Source organism: Loxodonta africana, chromosome 9 (genome assembly GCF_030014295.1).
Source record: "Loxodonta africana isolate mLoxAfr1 chromosome 9, mLoxAfr1.hap2, whole genome shotgun sequence".
Lineage (NCBI taxonomy): Eukaryota > Metazoa > Chordata > Mammalia > Proboscidea > Elephantidae > Loxodonta > Loxodonta africana.
The window spans coordinates 76,949,830-76,969,078 of NC_087350.1; positions in this window are offsets into that span (position 1 = coordinate 76,949,830).

Below are 19,249 nucleotides of genomic sequence, written 5' to 3' on the forward strand. Positions count from 1 at the left end.
CTGAAAAATTATTACACATTTAGAAATAATCCCTCATTCCTAGCAATGGAGAGAACATTATTTAAAATGTTTTTTAAAGCATTTAATTTATTCCCAGATCTCAAGACTTGTTTCTTGTTTCCATAAAACGTCTTAAAGATGAGGCTTTGAATTTCTAAGTACTCATTTTTCAGCAGAGCTTCAAGGCTGAATTCCCTTAGAGGTAGTAGTGAAGTAAGGTAGTCCCCGATTTACAGCGGGGCTCCGTTCCCATGACTGCGTGGTATGTCAGTTCTAACGTAAGTAGCTCTGTTTTTTTAAGTTTTAATTATTATTGCCTTTTATTGTCAGTGTCTTTTTAAGTCTGGTCTTTTAATACATTCATACATGTATACATTTAAAAATGCACAAATCGTTAAAAAAAAGTCAGTTGTAAGTGTGGTTTGTCAGAACTCAATATGTTGTAAGCTGGGGACTACCTATAGTATTCTTATTTGTCTTTGTGGACTGCATCAAATAATAACTTTATATTGAATTTCAGTGATAATCATTTGTTGTTGTTAAGTGCTGTCGAGTTGGTTCCGACTCATGGCAATCATATGTACCACAGAATGAAACACTGCCCTGTCCTGTGCCATGCTCACAACCGTTGTTATGCTTGAGCCCATTGTTGCAGCCACTGTGTCAGTCCATCTCCTTGAGGGTCTTCCTCTTTTCCGCTGACCCTGTACTTTACCAAACATGATGTCCTTCTCCAGGATCTGATCCCTCCTGACAACAAGTCCAAAGTGTGTAAGATGCAGTCTCTCCATCCTTGCTTCTAAGGAGCATTCTGGTTGTACTTCTTTCAAGACAGATTTGTTCATTCTTTTGGCAGTCCATGGTATATTCAATATTCTTCACCAACACCATAATTCAAAGGAGTCAATTCTTCTTTGGTCTTCCTTATTCATTGTCCAGCTTTCACATGCATCTGATGCAACTGAAAATACCATGGCTTGGGTCAGGCACACCTTAGTCTTCAAGGTGACGTCCTTGCTTTTCAATACTTCAAAGAGATCCTTTGCAGCAGATTTGCTCAATGCAATGTGTCTTTTGATTTCTTGACTGCAGCTGCCATGGGTGTTGATTGTGGATCCAAGTAAAATGAAATCCTTGACAACTTCAGTCTTTTCTCCATTTATTATGATGTTGCTTATTGGTCCAGTTGTGAGGATTTTTGTTTTATGCTGATGTGCAATCCATACTGAAGGCTGAAGTCTTTGATCTTTGTCAGTAAGTGCTTCAAGTCCTCTTCACTTTCAGCAAGCAAGGTTGTGCCATCTGCATAACACAGGTTGTTAATGAGTCTTCCTCCAATCCCGATGCTCCATTCTTCTTCATATAGTCCAGTTTTTCGGATTATTTTCTCAGCATACAGATTGAATAGGTATGGTGAAAGGATACAACCCTAACTCACAGCTTTCCTGACTTTAAACCATGCAGTATTCCCTTGTTCTGTCTGAACAAGTGCCTCTTGATCTACGTACAGGTTCCTCATGAGCACAATTAAGTGTTCTGGAATTTTCGTTCTTCACAATGTTATCTATAACTTGTTATGACTGTGTGGTAACCCTTAGGGGTCAAATAAATTATCACAATTCTTTTCTGTTGTTTCCACGTGCAATCTTAGTAGCCACAGACAGAACAGATAGAATTGCCATAATAGGCAGAGTATTATTATTACTCCCAGTTAGCAAGTTCTGTACACATTTTTTTTTTTGCTGTTGTTGAAACTAAATAGAAAGTGACTCCTGAAAAAAGGTGAAAGTTTCATTAGGCATTTGTTTTCAAAGCACATTATAATTGTTGGTTATCTTTTATCGTGCTGTGATAGCTGATGGAAATGGCTGTCAGTGATGTCCATAGACTTCAGGATGAGGTGGGGGTCAGTGATAGTTCTGACCTCTTGCTCAGGAGATGGAATGACTCAGTTTTCTTGGCTGAATTCCAAGAAGGCCTTGGTGATGCCTTCACACTGAACTGGTACAGAACCTTTAACACTTTCATGAGTTGGTAGATCTTGTGCTCAGGGTAGAGGCAAAGCTATTGATATACCCCCCTCTACTCTGTGTGTGTGTGTGCATTTACTGATGTTAGCAGTCCCACAAGGGGACCACAGCTGGACTCTGAATCTCACTATCTCTTCGGCCTCAGCTTAGGAAGGGGTGTTCTGCATTTCAGAGGCATTGCTAGCCAAGGACTACAACTTACAGGTTGAGGTATTGGACAGCTGTGTAGATGAAATTGTGGTTTGGCAGGCTAGGCTCCCCAGCTGACGCAAAAGCCTGAACATTGTCCCTGGATGTCTTTGTTCATGGGGCCACATTCTAAAGAGTTTGCCCTCCTTAAACTGTGTCTGAAGTATGAGTCAAGGGAGCCTAGTGCTAATTACTATACTTTAAATTTTTCTCTTAATTCTTCTTTTCCTTTCATCCTCTTTCTTCTTCCTTTACCTGCATGAGTCATTTTGGAGCTCTGGTTATACTATTTATAGGGAATCTCTGTTGTTCTGTCTGTCTGCCACTTTTCACTTTTCTGAGAACATTTTCCACCTCTTTTGGGAAATGCTCCTTCACACACTGCAAATAGTTGGTTCAAATGTGAGCTGCCATGTTCCTGCAGACCTTTCCACCTGGTCACAGTTGATGGCTGAAAGGTGGTCAGAACTCATCATTTGGATTTGTGAACTAGGGATGAGGGTGGTAAAGCTAAGATGAAGTATGGTAGCTGCTGGTAGCCATTTTTCTTATCATATGCTTGAAGTTAGTCTAAAAGACTAAAATAAACTTGATAGAAAAGCAATGATGAGACAAGAAATCCTTGTGGGAATTCAGATTTCTGGTTCCAAAGTTTCTGACGTTCATATCTCTGTCTTTGATGCCCAGCTGTAGCACTGCCCTTCTTACAGCACACAAACCAGTATGTTTTCCCCTTTTTAACTAAACTATTTGAAGCTGGGTTTCTGTTAACTTAAAACCGAAAAAGCCCCAACCATTCCACTTATCTTCTTCCATATAATCTGTTCCATGCATTAAACCCTGCTGGTGTAGTGGTAAAGAGCTATGGCTGCTAACCAAAAGGTCAGCAGTTCGAATCCACCAGGTGCTCCTTGGAAACCCTATGGGGGCAGTTCTACTCTGTCCTATTGGGCCGCTATGAGTCAGAATTGACTTGACGACAGTGGGTTTTGGGTTTATGTTATTAGGTGATTTGCACTGATTACACTTTTGCTGAGCATATACTGAGTGTTCATGGTAAGCAGTGTCATAAGGAAATCAAGAAGGACAAGTGGGTTGACTAAAGAATACATAGGTTAGTCAGGAGGACTGATTCCAAAGGTCAGCCAAGATTTATTCTGTACAAGGCAGGAGACCAGAGTGTTGTCTAGAAAATGAACTGGAAGATCTGGGATTTGAACTCTGAGGTTCAGAGAACCCAGAAAGAAAAGATTGTCAGAAAATTATAAGCACGGACTTAAGTTGGTGGCAAGTGGTATATATTGTTGTACAGAAATGTGTACCAGACCAGGGAGTTTAACATTTTCTTAGGTGTTCAACATCTGTATATACCTATATTGTAGTGTATGTAGAGGTTCAATGTGATAAGAAGATTTTTATTTATTTGCTTTTAGAAGAATTTGGTGAAAAATTGGGCTTGGGTTTTTTTTAAATGGGAAATTAAATATGACTTGGGGCAGCTCAGTTCATGTATTCTGTTTTATGAGCTTAGAAGGGTTCTTTTAACTTGGATCTTACAAATGCCATCACAATAATAAAAAGACAAACAACCCAATAAGAATGGGCAAAATATTTGAACAGATATTTCACAAAGGAAGATATATAAATGGCCAATAATAAGGACACAAAAACATGCTCAACATCCTTAGTCATCAGGGAAATGAAATTTAAAACCATGATGAACCAACATATAATACCCACTAGAATGGATGAAATTAGAGTCTGATATCACAAAATGTTGGACAGGATGTGAAATAACCAGTATACTCAGTCATGTTGGTGGTGTGTAAAATGGTTTAACCAGGTTTGAAAAAGGTCTGGAAGTTTCTTACAAAGTTAAACATAAAACTTCTCTATGACCCAGTGATTCCATTCCTAGATATTTACCAAAGAGAAATTAAAAAAAAAAAAAAAATGCTCACAAAAACACTTGTGTAAGAATGTTCATAATAACTTTATTCGTAAAAAGCAAAAACTGGGAATAATCCTAGTGTTCACCTACAAAAGAATGGATAAAGAAATTATGTAGGGTATAGTCAAACAATGCACTATTACTGATCAATAAAAATGACAAACTACACAAACACGCAACAATATAAAATAATCTAAAAAAGAAAACTAAACAAAATTAAAAAGACCCAAAGCTCGGCTGAGTGAAAGAAGCCAGGCACAAAGGAATACATACTAAATATTGTATGATTCCATTTATATGAAGCTATAGAACAGATAGAACTAATCTGTGGTGAAAAAAGTCAGAACAGTGGTTGCCTCTGGGGGAGTGTGGCTGGGATTCTTTGAGAAGGAGCTTGAGGAAACTTTGTGGGATGTGGTAATGTTCTATAACTTGGTAGGGGTTGGGTTACTGTCTTAGTTATCTAGTGCTGCTATAACAGAAATAGCACAAGGGGATGGCTTTAACAAAGAGAAACTTATTCTCTCACAGTTTAGGAGGCTAGAAGTCTGAATTCATGGCACCAGCTCCAGGGGAAGGCTTTCTCTTTCTGCTGGCTATGGTGGAAGGTCCTTGTAATCAGTCTTTCCCTGGTCTAGGAGCTTCTCCACACAGGGACCGTGAGTCCAAAGGACACGCTCTGCTCCTGGTATTACTTTCTTGGTGGTATGAGGTCCCCCCCCCCCGCTCCCTTCTCTCTTTTATATCTCAAAAGAGGTTGACCTAAAACACAACTTAATCTTGTAGATTGAGTCCTGCCTCATTAACGTAACTGCCACTAATCCCACCTCATTAACATTATAGAGGTAGGATTTACAACACATAGGAAAATCACATCAGATGACAACATGGTGGACAATCACACGGTACTGGGATTCATGGCCTAGCCAATTTGACACATTTTGGGAGGGCACGATTCAATCCATAAGTTATATAAACTCAAAACTCTTACACTTAGGATATTTGCATTTCACAGTATATAAATTTTATCTCAAAAAAGAACTGGAAACAAATATTAAATTCTAGATAATGATATTCACGCTGAAGCATTTAGGGGTAAAGTTCTGATATTTGCAAGTTACTTTGAAATACCTTTAATAATAAGATGGGTTGATGAGTGGATAGAGGGGTGCATAGATGGGTAGATAAATGATAAAGCAAATATGGTAAAATGCTAGCTGTGAAATCCAGGTGGTAGGTGTGTGGATGTTCACTGTACAGTTCTTTCAACATTTCTACATGTTTAAACATTTTATAATAAAACATTGGAAACAAATACCAAAGTGGGAAAAAAAGACATCAAATCTGTTAGTGAGATTTGATCAGGCATTACAGAATGTATTATATACCGTTCATTAAGCAATCAACTTACACATAAATATATTACCACCACATAAATAAATTGCAAATGCTATATGTTGTTAGTTGCTGTTAAGTCGGCTCCAACTTATGGTGACCTCTTATTTAGGGCTGCCCTAAACCAGTTTGAAAAGTGATGATTATGTCAGAAATATTATTATATTAAGAGCACATATGTACATACATTCGTTACAGGACTAAGCAGTGTGGTAATACAGACTCTTCTCTTGGTCCGACAGCAAGTGCAGCAGATTGAGTTCCATCAAAGCTCACAGCCAGCCAGAGCTGGTGAGTAGGTTTTGCCAATCTGTTGGCTTGTTTGTTTTTTTCTATCGTAATTTCTCTTTTTGACATTGTTCCAATTTGGTGAATAGGGTTGAGCCATAAGGGCTGATAGAGGTGTGTAAGTGGGAGTGCTGGAGGTGCCATAATACAACAAAAGTCTTGTGATGGATGTTCAAAATGCTAATTTTCTGTAGTGTGTGATCTGATAAAAAAATACGGTAAAACCCAGCAGTCCATTAGGGGCTACTGGGAGTCCTCTCCTGGGGGAGGTGTGGAGAGTGCAGGCTGAGCAGCCAGACTGCCTGGTTCTAATCTTGGCTCTGCTGCTTACTTGCTCCATGTCTGTGGGCAAGTTATGCAACCTCTCTGCCTCACTTCCCTCATTTATAAAATGATATAATCCACAGTACCTACTTTATAGGGTTATCGGGAGAATACAATGATTTAGTATGTGTAAAGCCCTTAGCCAGAACCTGGCACTTAGTAAGAACTCAGTAAAAATGTAACCACCATCATCATTATTATGAAGGGCATCAGAAGCATCACTGCAGCCTGGGAGGATGCCACTGGCAAATATCTCAACAAATATGATAAATAAATTATGGCCATGGACATATCAGAACTTCAGGGACTTTGACGGGAATGAAATGAAAATTACCAGTTTGTGATATAGGAAATGCAGCTTCATGGGAACCCACCACAGTTCATGCTCCCTTTTCCAGGAATGTATCCCATGTACTAAGAAGGGCTAAACTGGAGTGGTAGTTCCTCCTTGCTAGATTCAGGACAGCCCCTTAGTCAGGAGGTCTGTCCTAATCTAGCTCCAGATCCTTTTCTTAGATCATGATTGTTGCAGTAAATTCATATCTTTTTTTATTTTCATCACCTAGCATCTAAATCCAGTTTCTATGTTTGAGAAATTTTGTACGAGTCTTGGGGGGAAGCAGGACCCACTCCGTTACAGACACACAAAAAGTCTGGTATTTGTTCTCTCTAGCAGCTTGCTAACCTCAGCTATAGATTCTCCTGCCCAAGAATTTGAATCCATAGTGAGTTACCTGAAGAAGGTGTTGTTGTTAGGTGCCATCGAGTCGGTTCTGACTCATAGTGACCCTATGCACAGCAGAATGAAACAGTGCCCGGTCCTGCACCATCCTTACAATCGTTGTTATGCTTGAGCCCATTGTTGCAGCCACTGTGTCAATCCACCTCGTTGAGGATCTTCCTCTTTTCCGCTCAACCTGTACTTTGCCAAACATGATGTCCTTCTCTAGAGACTGATCCCTCCTGATGACATGTCCAAAGTATGTAAGATGCAGTCCTCACCATCCTTGCTTCTAAGGAGCATTCTGGTTGTACTTCTTCCAAGACAGATTTATTCATTCTTCTGGCAGTCCATGGTATATTCAATATTCTTCGCTAACACCACACTTCAAAGGCATCAATTCTTCTTCGGTCTTCCTTATTCATTGTCCAGCTTTCACGTGCATATGGTGCGATTGAAAATACAATGGCTTGGGTCTGGCACACCTTAGTCTTCAAGGTGACATGTGTGCTCTTCAACACTTTAAAGAGGTCCTTTGCAGCAGATTTACCCAATGCAATGCATCTTTTGATTTCTTCACTGCTGCTTCCATGGGTGTTGATTGTGGATCCAAGTAAAATGAAATCCTTGACAACTGCAGTCTTTTCTCCATTTATCATGATGTTGCTCATTGGTCCAGTTGTGAGGATTTTTGTTTTCTTCATGTTGAGGTGCAACCCATACTGAAGGCTGTGGTCTTTGATCTTCAGTAATAAGTGCTTCAAGTCCTCTTCACTTTCAGCAAGCAAGGTTGTGTCATCTGCATAATGCAGGTTGTTAATGAGTCTTCCTCCAATCCTCATGCCCCGTTCTTCTTCATATAGTCCAGCTTCTCGGATTATTTGCTCAGCATACAGATCGAATAGATATGGTGAAAGTATACAACCCTGATGCACACCTTTCCTGACTTGAAACCAATCGGTATCTCCTTGTTTTGCCCAAACAACTGCCTCTTGATCTGTGTAAAGGTTCCTCATGAGCACAATTAAGTGTTCCGGAATTCCCATTCTTCACAATGTTATCCATAATTTGTTATGATCCACACAGTCGAATGCCTTTGCATAGTCAATAAAACACAGGTAAACATCCTTCTGGTATTCTCTGCTTTCAGCCAGGATCCATCTGACATCAGCAATGATATCGCTGGTTCCACGTCCTCTTCTATCGATATACTGCTGCAGCCACTTTTGAATGATCTTCAGCAAAATTTTTCTTGCGTGTGGTATTAATGATATTGTTCTATAATTTCCACATTCGGTTGGATCACCTTTCTTGGGAATAGGCATAAATATGGATCTCTTCCAGGCAGTTGGCCAGGAAGCTGTCTTCCGTATTTCTTGGCATAGATGAGTGAGCACCTCCAGTGTTGCATCTGTTTGTTGAAATATCTCAATTGATATTCCATCAATTTCTGGAGCCTTGTTTTTCGCCAATGCCTTCAGAACAGCTTGGACTTCTTCCTTCAGTACCATCGGTTCCTGATCATATGCCACCTCTTGAAATGGTTGAACATCGACTAATTCTTTTTGGTATAATGACTCTGTGTATTCCTTCCATCTTCTTTTGATATTTCCTGTGTCATTTAATATTTTCCCCATAGAATTCTTCACTTTTGCAACTCGAGTCTTGAATTTTTTCTTCAGTTCTTTCAGCTTAAGAAACACTGAGCGTATTCTTCCCTTTTGGTTTTCCAGTTCCAGCTCTTTGCACATGTCATTATAATACTTTGTCTTCTCGAGGCGCCCTTTGAAATCTTTTGTTCAGTTCTTTTACTTCATCAATTCTTCCTTTTGCTTTAGCTGCTCGATGTTCGAGAGCAAGTTTCAGAGTCTCCTCCAACATCCATCTTGGTCTTTTCTTTTTTCCTGTCTTTTCAATGACCTCTTGCTTTCTTCATGTATGATGTCCTTGATGTTATGCCACAACTCATCTGGTCTTCGGTCACCAGTGTTCAATGTGTCAAATCTATTCTTCAGATGGTCTCTAAATTCAGGTGGGATATACTCAAGGTCATGTTTTGGTTCTCGTGGACTTGCTCTGATTTTCTGCAGTTTCAGCTTGAACTTGCATATGAGCAATTGATGGTCTGTTCCACAATTGGCCCCTGGCCTTGTTCTGACTGATGATATTGAGCTTTTCCATCGTCTCTTTCCACAGATGTAGTCAATTTGATTTCTGTGTGTTCCATCTGGCGAGGTCCATGAAGGTATTTGCAATGCAGAGGTCATTGGTCTTGCAAAATTCTATCATTTGATCTCTGGCATTGTTTCTGTCACCAAGGCCTTATTTTCCAACTACTGACCCTTCTTCTTTGTTTCCAACTTTTGCATTAAAATCACCAGTAATTATCAATGCATCTTGATTGCATGTTCGATCAATTTCAGACTGTAGCAGCTGATAAAAATCTTCTATTTCTTCATCTTTGGCCCTAGTGGTTGGTGCGTATATTTGAATAATAGTCGTATTAACTGGTCTTCCTTGTAGGCATATGGATATTATCCTATCACTGACAGCATTGTACTTTAGGATAGATCTTGAAATGTTCTTTTTGATGATGAATGCAACACCATTCCTCTTCAAGTTGTCATTCCCAGCATAGTAGACTATATGATTGTCCGACTCAAAATGGCCAATACTAGTCCATTTCAGCTCACTAATGCCTAGGATATCGATGTTTATGTGTTCCATTTCATTTTTGACGATTTCTAATTTTTCTGGATTCATACTTTGTACATCCCAGGTTCCGATTATTAATGGATGTTTGCAGCTGTTTCTTCTCATTTTGAGTCGTGCCACAGCAGGAAATGAAAGTCCTGAAAGCTTTACTCCATCCATGTCCTTAAGGTTGACTCTACTTTGAGGAGGCAGCTCTTCCCCGGTCATCTTTTAAGTGCCTTCCAACCTGGGGGCTCATCTTCCAGCACTATATCAGACAATGTTCTGCTGCTATTCCTAAGGTTTTCCCTGGCTAATACTTTTCATAAGTAGACTGCCGGGTCCTTCTTCCTAGCCTGTCTTAGTCTGGAAGCTTAGCTGAAACCTGTTCTCCATGGGTGACCCTGCTGGTATCTGAATACTGGTGGCATAGTGTCCTTCATCACAGCAGCACACAAGCCCCCACAGTACGACAAACTGACAGACACATGGGGGCCTAAAGATAGGGACAGAAAAAAAGAAATAAGAATTTTTTTATAGGGGTGGTGTTGGCAGTGGTATCCAGAGTCAAGTGGTGGTTGAGAGAGCAGTTTCAGCAGAGTTCCCTCAAGCTGGAGGTGGTGGCAGTGCCAGCTGCATCATCCAAAATTCAGCAGTGACGTCTGTAGCATCTAACCTGTCTATTCCTAGAATATGGCCTTGGCAGTGATTCTGGTTATCTATATTTTCCTGGTTTCTGCTTATGTTTTGAGCCTAATTCTTCAGCCTTTGTGTGGATACTATGAATTATCCAGTAGCTCTCAATGAATTCATTTTTTTTTCACTAATTAGCCAGGGTTGGTCTCCATTGTTTGCAATCAGTAACCCTCCCTAAGGCACTCATATTCTGTGATCCACTGATCCTGTTCTATATATATTACTACACTGGCCATTTCTGTGCCACAGCAAATGTATCAAGTGTGGAAGAGTTTAGCCTTGTTTGTTGCAATCCTTTAAATTTCAGTTTTTATAGTGCAGGCTTCATGTACCCAGAGATGTTATTTTTATTAGGTGCTGTGGAGTAGGGTCTGACTCATAGCGACCCTATGTACAACAGAACAAAACACTGCCTGGTTCTGCACCATCCTCACAATTGTTACTGTTTGAGCCCACTGTTGCAGCTCCTGTGTCAATCCATCTCACTTAGGGCCTTCCTCTTTTTTGCTGATCCTGTGCTTTACCCAGCATTATATCCTTCTCCAGGGACTGGTCCCTTCTGATAACATGTCCAAAGTGCATGAGATGAAGTCTTGCCATCCTCCCTTCTAATGAGCATTCTGGTTGTACTTCTTCCAAGATAGATTTGTTTGCTCTTCTGGCAGCCCACGGTACAGTCAATATTCTTCACCAACACCATAATTCAAAGGCATCAATTCTTCTTCTGTCTTCCTTATTCATTGTCCGGTTTTCCCGTGTATATGAGGTGATTAAATATATCATGGCTTGGGTCAGGTACACCTTAGTCCTCAAGGTGAAATTTTTGCTTTTTAACACTTTAAAGGGGTCTTTTGCAGCTGATTTGCCCAATACAATGTGTCATTTGATTTCTTGGCTGCTGCTTCCGTGGGCATTGATTGTGGATACAAGTAAAATGAAATCCTTGGCAACTTCAGTATTTTCTCTGTTTATCATGATGTTGGCTATTGGTCCAGTCATAGTCAACTATGTTTCTTGTCAGGAGTTTGCTGTATTTCTACAATGGGTGTTATATTTATTCAATTCATTTTGATTTAGCAATCACACAGTCAAATAAAACATGGTTCCATCTGCACATAGTAGCTGTTTAATTTGTTATATCACGTTGTGATGTGGGCAAATCAGTTCAGTCACAGCAACCACACCAAGAAAAAAAGACTCAAACAGTTCAGTTAATGAGTAAGAGTGAGGGCGGGAAAGGCAGTGTAACTTGTGCTAGAAATATGGACGTATAAGTTTGACCAGCCTTGGTTCATAATCAGGCTGTTTTTAATTTGCTGTGTGAGATGGGACAAATTGCTTAACCTATCTGAGCCTCACGCTCCTTATCGGTAAAGTGGGGATAATAACACCTCAGTCCTTTGGTTGTTTTGAAACTTAAGTGAGATGATAGAGACAAAGTGATTGGCACAGAGCTTGGTACATAATTAAGTGCTTATTAAATGGTAGCCATTTTTACATCCATCACACGCCTGTCAGTTTGTTGTACTATTGTGGCTTGCATGTTGCTATGATGCTGGAAGCTACATCGCTGGTATTTCAAACCCCCGCAGGGTCATACACAGTGAACAGGTTTCAGCGGAGCTTCTGGACTAAGGTAGACTGGGAAGAGAGGCCTGGTGATCTACTTTCAAAAATAAGCCAGTGAAAGCCCTATGGATCACAACAGAATATTGTCAGATAAATAGTGCCCGAAGATGAGCCCCTCAGTTGGAAAAAAAAAAAAAAATTTTTTTTTTTTTGGAAGGCACTCAAAATACACAGTGGCTGCAATTATGGACTCAAGGATACCAATGATCATAAAGATGGAGCAGGACTGTTTAATGTTCATTCTATTGTACACAGGGTCGCCATAGGTTGGAGCTGACTTAACAGCAACTAACAACAACAACAACAATAACATTTTCACACAGTGAATCGACTTCCCGGAAAAAAAAAAAAAAAGAAGAAGGGCAGTGTAATTCCTGGGGTAAGTACAATGCTCAAGAGCATACAGCGTACCTGCAGAGTCTATGTTAGTTTCATTGGCTCCTTGACTGCTTTGGTCCCTCTTTTCTGGCCTTTTCCAGTTCTATTATACTATTCTTAACATCGGTGGTCGTAAATGTATATTTTTTCCAGCATAGATAAACCACAGTTTCAAATAGAAGTAGGCAATATTTTCTGCCTATTTTCAATGGCCTAGTTTTTTTTTTTGAGTTGATGCTGTTTAGCAGCATTTTAATTGAATTTTTGGCTGTAGTATCAGGTTCAGGCAGTGTCTTCAGGGAATTTTTTTGTCTTTTTCCTGGGTCAGAGGTTGAAATGGTGTCATGATATGGACTTGAGAGTGTTTTTTTTTTTTTTAACCCGATTGCATAAAAATATACTTTACCCACACTGAAACCTCTTTGCCCCTTTCCTCTTGGCCATTTACTACTATTTGATATAGTAGGTTGACTTATATGTTTCAAAAGACATTTATGACTCATGAATCTTCCTCTACTAGCATTTTTTCCCGTGAAGACCAAGGAAAATTATTAATTTACTGAATTTGCTATCTGATCGTTTCCCTGAATGTACCTCTTTTAGACCCGGATCATTAAATTGTTATTCAGATTCTTCAGTTCATTTTGATTTTTAAAAATGTGTATTAAAAATGTTTTATAGCCTTTGGAGTCCTGTTCAAAGTACTCCCCAAATGATATTTGTTCTTGTTTTTAGTTTATAGCTAAGTTGCTGTATTTTGTAGGCTTTCTTGTTTTTCCTTATATGGGCTAATTTTCCATTTTTAAAAACAGGTTTTTTTTTATCCTTGCAGTTGTTTTTGGCCATCACTGATACGTATGTGTTTTTGTTGTTGTTGTTGCTTATTCTTGGAAGAGTTTTTAATTTTTTTTTTTTTAGTACTAGTTTTAGTCCTTTAGTTTTAAAGGACAAATATCTGCATTTTTGAAGCGCATTAAAAAAAAAAAAAGAATTACTGGAATAATTACCACTGACCTTTATTTAGGTGTGGGAGTCAACTTCAGTGAAAGAGGAAATAGGTAAATTCATGAAAGTTTTCTTGGTTGATGCCAATGTCACAATACTTATTGAGTTATGGAAACCCTGGTGGTGTAGTAGTTACAAGTTTGGCTACTAACCAAAAGGCTGGTAGTTCGAATCCACCAGACGCTCCTTGGAAACCCTGTTGGGCAGCACTGCTCTGTCCTATGGGATCTCAAGTCGGAATTGACTCAATGGCAACACGTTTTTTTTGGTTTTATTGAGCTATAAGATTGTATTCAGTTATAAAAGATGAAGCTCTTTACTTGTAATCAATAATAATTCATAAGGGATGAACAGTAAAAAATGTCAATTTTATTATTTGCCTGACAATATAGTATGGGACATATGCCTTGGAGAAATAATGGGCTGGTGAACTTTTAAGCTTACTTGCCAATGGGTTATTAGTGTTACAAGAACGGGGTCCTTAAAAGTATCTGTAAGCTAAATCTCCCCTTTTCCCTCCGTAACCCATTTAATTTAAAGTTTTTTTTTTTTTTCTTTGTGGGGATGATCTCTGCCAGGTAGTTTGAAAAGGTTGGAGCTGAGGTAATTTTGGAACTATTATCTGAACGGAAGCATCTAAAAGGATTGTTTATAACAGATAATGGCTGTCAGAAAAAAGAAAATAGAATGAAAGCGTAAGCAAACTGACAGAAAATAACCGATGAGCTAGTGGAAAACCCAGAAAACATTTTGCATAAAAATAATCTCATAGTAGGGTTTTGCTTAATTTTATGGGAAGAAGTTAAACAGTAAATGTTAATTTTAGTCTGCTTCTCAAATTCTTTCTCTTCCAGGAAAATAATAATTGTTTGAAATCTCAGTTACCACACTGGTAATCTAAAAATATAAGTTCGTATTAAATTTTCTTAAAATCATGGCTCTAATTTAACTCTGTCTTCTAGTCTCCTTTGAAACTTCAGGGATAAGAACCATAGTTACTGAAAGAAAGTAGGGTCTAGTATTCCAAAAAATTTCATTCTTTCCAGGTTCTTTTTCCCTTAAGTAATATCTTTTCTTCATGAGAACCTATTTCTTGTTGCCTTGGCTAACCCAGGATTAGGCTTTTTACTAGTTTTTCTTTCTTTTTTTTAATGCTGTGCTACTTTATGTTCACCTAGCTTTGAAGTAATGAAAAATTTAATCATAAAATAGTAAAAAAGGGCCCTAATATCTCTTTTTCTCTCTTGAACTTGAAAATCCTATTTGAGCACACTTATGTCTGTGCTTTTAACCATCTTTTTCATCTTTTACTAGTTCTTACCATTTGATTTTCTGATTTATTTTCCCTTTATTTTCATAACTAAATTTCCTTCAAGTCGTAAGTACCAAATTTTGATTTATTACTATTTTTTTATTTTTATTTACTTTTTTTTTTAATAATCCCTTAGGTTTTTTTTTTTTTTTAATTGTGGTAAATATGTATGTAACAAAACATTTTCCATTTCAACATTTTTGACATGTATAATTTAATGAAGAAACCCTGTTGGCGTAGTGGTTAAGTACTACGGCTGCTAACCAAGAGGTCAGCAGTTCAAATCCACCAGGCGCTCCTTGGAAACTCTATGGGGCAGTTCTACTTTGTCCTATAGGGTCCCTATGAATCAGAATCAACTCTACGGCAGTGGGTTATAATTTAATGACAGTAATTATGTTCATCTTGTTTGTGTAACTGTTAACTCTATCCCTTGGGCATTTTTTAAAAAATTTTATTGTGTTTCAGGTAAAAGTTTACAGTGCAAATTAGTTTTACACTCAAAAATTTATACACAATTTTTTTTGTGATGTTGGTTGCAATCCCCAAAATGTGTTAACACTCTTCCCCTTTCCCTTTCCACCCTGGGTTCTCTGTATTCATTTATCCAGTTTCCCTGTACGCCTTGGGCATTTTTTTCAAAATTGTGCTTTAGATGAAGGTTTATAGAGCAAATAAATTTCTCATTGAACAATTAATACACATATTGTTTTGTGACATTGGTTGACAAACTCATGACGTGTCAATACTCATCCCTTCTTGACCTTGGGTTCCCCATTACCAGCTTTCCTGTCCCCTCCCGCCTTCTTGTCCTTATCCCTGGGCTGGCATGCCCATTTAATCTCATCTTGTTTTATGGGCCTGTCTAATCTTTGGCTGAAGGATGAATCTCAGGAGTGACTTCAGTACTCAGTTAAAAGGGTGTCCGAGGGCCATATTCTTGGGATTTCTCCAGTCTCTGTCAGACCAGTAAGCCTGGTCATCTTTTGTGAGTTAGAATTTTGTCCTACGCTTTTCTCCAGCTCTGTCCTGCACCCTCTATTGTGATCCCTGTCAGAGCTGTTGGTGGTAGTAGTCAGGCACCATCTAGTTGTGTTGGACTCAGTCTGGTGGAGGCTGTGGTAGTTGTGGTCCATTAGTCCTTTGGACTAATCTTTCCCTTGTGTCTTTGGTGTTCTTAATTCTCTCTTGCTCCAGAAGGGGTGGGACCAGTGGAGTATCTTAGATGGCTGCTCACAAACTTTTAAGACCCCAGATTCTACTCACCAAAGTAGGATGTAGAACATTTTCTTTATTAACTATGTTATGCCAATTGAGCTAGATGTCTCCCCAGACCATGGTGCCCACAGCCCTCAGCCCAGTAATTAGGTCCCTCAGAAAGTTCAGATATGTCTATGAAGCTTCTATGATTTTGCCTTGGTCAAGTTGTGTTGGATTCCCCAGTATTGTGTGCTATCTTACCCTTCACCAAACTTACCACTTATCTATTGTCTGTTTAGTGTTTTTCCATCCCCACCCCTTCTGTTCCTCATAATCATCAAAGATTGTTTCTTTCTCTGTGTAAACCTTTCCATGAGTTTTTATAATAGTGGTCTGATACAGTGTTTGACCTTTTGCGATTGACTTATTTCACTCAGCATAATGCCTCCAGATTCATCTGTGTTGTGAGATGTTTTACAGATTCATCATTATTCTTTATCATTGCATAGTATTCCATTGTGCATATGTACTATAATTTATTTATCCATTCATCTGTTGATGGGTACTTAGGTTGTTTCCATCTTTTTGCTATTGTGAATAATGCTGCAATGAAAATGGGCGTACATGTGTCTATTCATGTGACGGCTCTTATTTCTTTAGGATATAGTACTGGGAGTGGGACAGCTGGATTACATGGCATTTCTACTTGTAGCTTTTTAAGGAATCACCGTATGGTTTTTCAAGATGGTTTTACCATTTTACATTGCCACCAGCAGTGCATAAGAGTTCCAATCTCCCTGCAGGCTCTCCAACATTTATTTTCTGTTTTTTTTATTTGTGCCAGTAATGTTGGGGTGAGATGGTATCTCATTGTAGTTTTGGTTTGCATTTCTCTAATGGCTAGTGATCGCAAACATTTCCTCATTTGTCTGTGATGCATCTGAATGTCTTTTTGGTAAAGTGTCTGTTCATATCCTTTGCCCATTTTTTAATTGGGTTAATTGTCTTTTTGTTGTAGAGCTGTTCGATTTTCCTATAGATTTTAGAGATTAGACCTTTGTTGAATTTGTCACAGCTAAAAGTTTTTTCCCAGTCTGTAGATTCTCTTTTTACTCTTTTGGTGAAGTCTTTTGATAAGCATAAGTGTTTAATTTTTAGAAGATTCCAGTTACCTAGCTTATCTTCTGGTGTTTGTGTATTGTTAGCTATGGTTTGTATTCTATTTATGCTGTGTATTAGAGCCTCTACTGTTGACCCTATTTTTTCTTCTATGATCTTTATGGTTTTTGGTTTTATATTTAGGTCTTCGTTCCACTTTGAATTAGCTTTTGTATATGGTGTGAAGTATGGGTCCTGTTTCATTTTTTTACAGATGGACATCCAGTTTTGCCGGCACCATCTGTTAAAAAGATTGTCTTTTTCCCCATTTAATGGACTTTGGGGCTTTGCCAAAGATCAGGTGACTGTAGGTGGATGGATTTACATCTGGGTTCTCAATTCCGTTCCATTGGTTGATGTGTCTGTCATTGTACCAGTACCAGGCCGTTTTGACTACCACAGCTGTATGGTAGGTTCTGAGGTCAGGTGGTTCGAGTTCTCCTACTTTATTCTTCTTCTTCAATATTGCTTTACTTATCTGGGGCCTCTTTGCTTTCCATATAAAGTTAATGATTAATTTTTCCATCTTGTTAAAGAATGCTGTTGGTGTTTGGATTGGGATTGCATTGTATTTATAGATTGCTTTGAGTGGAATTGATATATTCACAGTGTTGAGTCTACCTATCCATGAGCATTCATTCCCATCTTTTTTTAAAATGTCACTCTGTCTTAATCATTTCCCCTACCTGATCCCAACTTTCTTCGCTTTTCCTCCCATTCTACCTTCTATAAAGAGCTGTCTTTTTCATGTGATTCTTTTGCTTTTCCTTTTCCTTTTCTTCTTTGCATCGAGGAATGAGGAATGTTAGTTATCACTGAAATTTTACTTCAACTTGTTCTAATTTACAATATTTGACTGATGTCATCCACATTGATAATCTCAATTATAATCAATAAATTTATAATTCCCACATCTATATCTCCTTTCCAAGCCTAATTTCTGGGTCTATATCTGAGTTTTCAACTGGTTCAGAAAGTAAGGTATCTGGGTGTCTCACAGATACCTTACTTTCAACCTGCCCCAAAATGGAAGATATTACCCAACCTGCTGCTTTACTGATGTTATCCTCTTTGTTTTCCATCTTGATGGTACTATTATTCACTCCAGTGTCTAAACCAGAAACTCCACAATTAGTACCTGCTATTATGACCAAAAAAAAAATTTTTTTTTTTTTTTATTATGACTATTGGAAATCCTGGCAGAATAGTGGTTAAGAGCTACAGCTGGTAACCAAAAGGTCAGCAGTTTGAATCCACCAGGCGCTCCTTGGAAACTCTATGGGGCAGTTCTACTCTGTCCTATAGGGTCGTTATGAGTTGGAATTGACTCGACAGCAGTGCGTTTTTGTTATGACTATTATTTCTATCATTTGTATGGCCTCCCTTTTTCTCAGTTCTTTATATCCATTTAGTCACCAACCCTGCTGATTCTTTCAGGTTTTTCTGGAATCTGCCCCTTTCCTTCTGTGGTCACTGTTTCTCCCTAACTTACGACCCTTATAATTTCTTGAAAAGATCACATTAATTGTGTTTTACTGTTGAAAATTATTAGCTTTGCATGAATGCAGAAAAGTTATAAGGAAAACAAGAAAACAAAGATAGTCATAATTCCATCACTTACATAACCCCTATTATTGTAAAAAATAATGCTTGCAAATGATTCTATAGCAGTACAAACTCAAACCACTGCCGTAGAGTTGATTTCGACTCATGGCAACCCCATAGGGTTTCTGAGGCTGTAAATCTCTACAGAAGCAGACTGCCACATCTTTCTCCTGAGGAGCCGCTGGTGGTTTGGAACTGCCAGCCTTTCAGTTAGCAGTCAATTGCTTTAACCACTGCATCACCTGGACTTCTTAGTGAAGTAAAAATCCTAAAGTAAAAAGGTCCTCTCACTATTTACTACAACTCTACCATCCAAAGGAGAATACTCCAAACAGTTTGATATGTAGCCTATCGTAAGCATGTCACTACCTGCATAGATCTGTCTATATATGTATAAATCATCTACATTTAACTAAAAGGATCAGACACAATCCATCCTATTGTGTATCTTGCTTTGTAAATATAACCCTCCATTTTCTAGTTTTTAATATATAAACACACATAGATTTTCCCCACTTTTTAAGTAGCTGCATAGTATTTCATTATATGGATGTGCAATAATTTAACTTTTAGGATAATTTGAGTTTTTAACTATGGAATAACTTCTTACCTGGTTTTCGTATTTGCCTCACCTTCTATCCCATCCTATACACTGCTGCCAAAGGAATCATATC